This window comes from Lolium rigidum, chromosome 7 (genome assembly GCF_022539505.1).
Source record: "Lolium rigidum isolate FL_2022 chromosome 7, APGP_CSIRO_Lrig_0.1, whole genome shotgun sequence".
Classification (NCBI taxonomy): Eukaryota; Viridiplantae; Streptophyta; class Magnoliopsida; order Poales; family Poaceae; genus Lolium; species Lolium rigidum.
In genome coordinates this window covers 236,230,812-236,235,270 of record NC_061514.1, presented here as the reverse complement: position 1 = coordinate 236,235,270, position 4,459 = coordinate 236,230,812, and the positions used below count along the sequence as shown (strand labels likewise).

At 43.7% G+C, this 4,459-nt stretch overlaps 1 long non-coding RNA gene across 2 annotated transcripts; it reads left to right on the top strand.

Moving 5' to 3' along the window:
• The first annotated feature begins 241 nt into the window (after nt 1-241).
• On the top strand, nt 242-4,036 carry LOC124678876. 2 transcript variants are annotated; one of them, XR_006994674.1, is made up of 3 exons: nt 242-1,782; nt 2,021-3,512; nt 3,945-4,036. It is a non-coding gene; the product is annotated as an uncharacterized LOC124678876 (long non-coding RNA). The 2 variants fall into 2 exon arrangements; XR_006994675.1 differs by having other exon boundaries at nt 2,021-2,350; nt 3,945-4,035.
• Nucleotides 4,037-4,459: the final 423 nt, after the last annotated feature.

The following is a 4,459-nucleotide window of genomic DNA, read 5'->3' as shown; positions in this document are numbered from 1 at the left end:
TTTTCAGTCCTTCGCATCGGACGCACTGCGTGCTGCTAGGACGCACCTGCTACCGTCCTTTGTTTCGTTCGGTGTGCAAACGATATTGCATTTTCTTTGACTGTCCATGTAGAACCTTGGATCTCCTGGTCCTACACGTCATCCTCTACGTGGGTGTTCTTGTGTTTCAATGATGAATTCCATCAGATACAACCGCCCCCGCATGCGACCCGTGCTCACACGCCTTCTCTCTACCTCGAGCCCTACGCCTACTCTCTCTCTCAAACTGTCCTGTTCTTTGTTCTCAGCTCGCCGCCGCCGCTTTTTCCCCACCCCCTGCTTTCCGATGCCCACGGCTGCGCCGGCGTAGAACACGATGGAGCCCGGCGTACAAGCCTGCATGGTGGCTAGCCGCGCGGCCAGAATAACGTGCAGCGGCGGCGTCGATTTTGTGCCCGTCAGTCGGCGGCGTCACCTTCTGACATGGCGCCATAGGCTTCAGCTGGCCGCCACTGCTGGAAAAGTACGTAGTACGAGGAGGAGGGGGAGGAGGGTACGAGTCTCCTGCAACCGACGGATTTCTCCGTCCCCCGGAACATTCCCGCATCGAGGGGATGGACCCAAGCGGTGGCGAACAACAGAGGGTGCAGCGCATCCATGGATAGGGATTCTGTCGCCGCTGCCCCTGCACCAGGCGCCGGCTCCTCCCTCCCCACCGGTGTAGGCCACCTCGTCGGCAGCTCCGTCCTCACCGGCCCAGCCGCCTAGACGAAATAAGGTGCTTCTGGCCTCCCCTCCTCCTCCTCTCTCTCCCGTCACATTTTCTATGCCTTCCAGTACAATTCCTTTTCCTATTCATGCATAAATTATATTGTTCTTAATTTCAGTTATTTGGTTGCATAGCTCATTGTTTTTACTTGTTGACAGTGCGATTGGTCGGCTAGCTATGGATTGTTCGTGGGTTCCTGATTGCTCTGGTTTTATCCCCAAAACGGTGGTGCTCTTTTATTTTGATTTCCGAATCTGTGTCTCATGCAAACATGAGTTTTGCATGTACAGGGAAGAAGTTGAGAGAAGACTTCTTAAATATTGGTGAAGAACAAGGTGATCTTTTCTTCTTCTGGTATGTTCTTGCCATCCAGATTCTGGTCTTGTTGTTTGGTCGAGTCATGAGGAGTGTACACGTAGGAAATATGAGAAGAGGAAGAAGCAACAATAGAAAATTTAGTAAGAAGAAGCTGAAGGTTTCATATTAGCCTCTTGCTTTGCATAATAAACCATGGTAAGTTCCTTTTGTAGATCATGTTGTAGTTTACCCATTACCCAAAAGAATGTGACATCAACTGCACAATTCTGCCATTCATATTTAATCTTCAGTAGAGTATCAACCATCCAAGATGCATTTTATGGACTTAGGTTGAACATTTTTTTGGTTACTGAATCTGCAGTTTGATGTTAAATAAATTGTTTTTTGGGTTGCTGAAATGAATCATTGTTGCCCTGTTGAACTGAACCGTGTGCTTCTTCTCTAAAGAAATTTGTGCTGTGAATAGTTGCTTGCTCATGTATACAAGTGGCAACCGGATGGATACACTGAGGAGTCGGAAGGGGCCATCGGAGCGAGCAGAAACATGAGCCACAAGGGCCTTCCAAGGGCACCATCGGTGGGAGTGGCGTGACCTGCCGGAGGAGCGGCTGAACATAGGCTGAGGAGGTCGTCGAGGCCCTGTTGCAGTGCACACCACCCGAGATCTCCTTGGAGGTGCAGCTGGCGTGGGTCTCCTCCCTTTCCTCTCCATGATAGTATGTACTCTATTTCTCTGCCATCGTAGCTAGGAATATTCAGCAAGGGCTTCATGTTTCCCCGTTTAATTCTTCATACATATTCTGACTGCAAATAATGAATGCTGACATAAATTTGCTGACAATAACCTTATGCATATTTGTTGCCTGTCAGATCCATTTTAGAGATAGATGGTTTGTAACTGTTGATTGAGCTGGTGGTAGTGGTACATGATCTGATTCTCCTCGTGGTTTTTAGGAATGGCTAATTTTGCCAGGAACTTCCAATCTTCAGATAAGCTAGACAGTGAGAAGAAATACGGGGGCACATTGGTTGCTTCTCCAGCAAAAGAAAATTCACCCAAGACCATAAAGCATATCGTGCCAAAACAATCGATATTGAACATGGAGTGAACGAGTTAGGCAGCATCGTTTTTGGTAAAGGACATTGCTCTCGAGCCGGGAGGATTTTCAAAGCTAGATGTCCCTTTATATGGAATTCTTTAAAGCATTGCAAGTTCTTTGAAATCCTCCTTGTATATGGATTCAGCGACAGGCACCCCTCAAATTTGTCATGCAAGGGATTCAGGTAATTTATTCCTTAGCTCTTCAGAGGCTTGGATGTCGTTAGGTGTACAAGCTTCTTGTTTTTGTTACAAAATGAGATTGCTTTTGCAAATTGTGGGCTACCTGAATATTGTGTTAGTTACTCTATGTGTGTGAAGATAAATGAAGAAATACTTCTCCTATTTTTATTCGTTTATCTACATTACCTCAGTTAAGTTGATGATAGGACTATTATACTCCAGTATGGAACTATATTTGCAAGCTGAAACCATGACTAGCTTGATGATTGTGGCTAATATAGCTTAAGCTGCCTTCATATTCAGCTTGTAATGTTTTAGTCCATCCAATTTAACACTTTTTTTTTCCTGTAACTAGCTGAATGCCCATGTGCAGCTATGGTTAGAAAAAATCCAATCTGGTGGAAACGCCACAAAAGCCCAATGATATGAATAGCTTGCAAATTGAAGAACTGTATACACAATCATATTTATTACATATTAAACCCCCAAAACAAGATAGTAGATATCACAGAGAGATGGTCCTACTTATCAGAAAGTTACTTTAGGTGGAGGGGAGGTGAAATAGCACACGTAGCATCCAGCTCCTATATTCAAAGGAGTACAACTATAATGTTCTTATGTGCCGAATTTTGGGTCCAACATAGAGCTATAACCATGCTAGGTTCAGGCTAAGTCAACCTTCAGCGGAAATTACAGACTTATTTTCTTTGAGTTGGCAATAGAGTTTGTTTGCATAGTTTCTGATTGGCCCTATGCTGCAGACTTCACTTTTTGAACTTTGTGCTGAACTAAAATTCAGAGAGAGATGAGACTACAAATGTATGTATACAGTTTCCCTTTCCAACATATTTTAGCACTAACTATGACAATGTATACTTACCTTGTTCACCATTACAATCAATTGAAGCGTCGATATTTCAACAATATATCAAACAAATTAGTGTATCTCGTTTATACCTGTCTGCTTGCAGTTTCAGTAGTAGTTTTGTTAACAGTTTTGCCATCCTGTACTCCTTGATGGAAAAAATCAGTACTGCTGCCCTGAAAGATTTGACCGATTTTGTTGACTTTGTTGCCATGAACTCAATTAAGCGCTGCTTGCCTCCAGCTACTTTGGTTGGGTGTGACCTGGCCGTTCTGGCTCCAGCGTGGTGCTCCCATAATGTACTGAAAAACTTACAACTCTTTGCCAGTATAAGTTTCTATTTTTCGCGCTGTATATTCTCTTTTTTGTTACTATTTTCAAAGTATGTTGGAAAATGCTGCAAAAATGTTTGTAATACGTTCTGGCTTTGTACTCCATAATTTCATCGTACATATATATGAACAAGAGATATTTTTTTGAGTTTCGTGTTCAAGCAAGCAAATCAAGGGTTCAAAATTCAGCACCCAAGTGGTACTATTAATCAATTGCTTTTCCACATGCTAAGTTAAACATAAATATAGGTGTTGGATTGGATCGCAAAGCACCAGAGAGGAGGCGCCCCATGGGGCGCCCCAACCACTAGTGCATGCAATCAATCTCGTGATCCATTCCCCAGGACATGCAAAGCAATTCCTTTTCTTTAATCATTTAATTCTTTGTCCTGCTCACAGCTAGGTCCCGCCTGCTAGTGTCTTGGGCTATCTAATCTGCGGGTGAGAAAAGTGTCGGCATCCGGCAGTCGGCTTCCTTTTGGTCCCGCAGGTCAGCCTCTCGTGGCAATCCTTTTCGGAGTAACAAAGGTTTTTACGACTGAAAAATTGCGAGAAAATGCCTAAACTTGATAAATTCATATCTCTCAAACTCGTAACTCGAAATAAAAATGTTTATACATGAAAATTGATCATAAAAATGCACTTGAACTTGAATATGCCATCCATATGCTTGTTTGCATCCCGCATCATGTCGTTCGATGATAGTTATGCATGTTCACCTAACACATGTGCGGAGTATTTTGGGACACCGACTAAGGTTTTCCCCGCTCCGTTTAAATTTGAAGTAGCGCACCCATGCCATGTCTTGCCATGCTAATCAACACTTAAACTTGTCGATAGAAATGCAACTCCAACCTAATTTGCTTGTCCCGTGTTCCGACTCCGATTAAATTGGATAAGTGCATCGCATCATC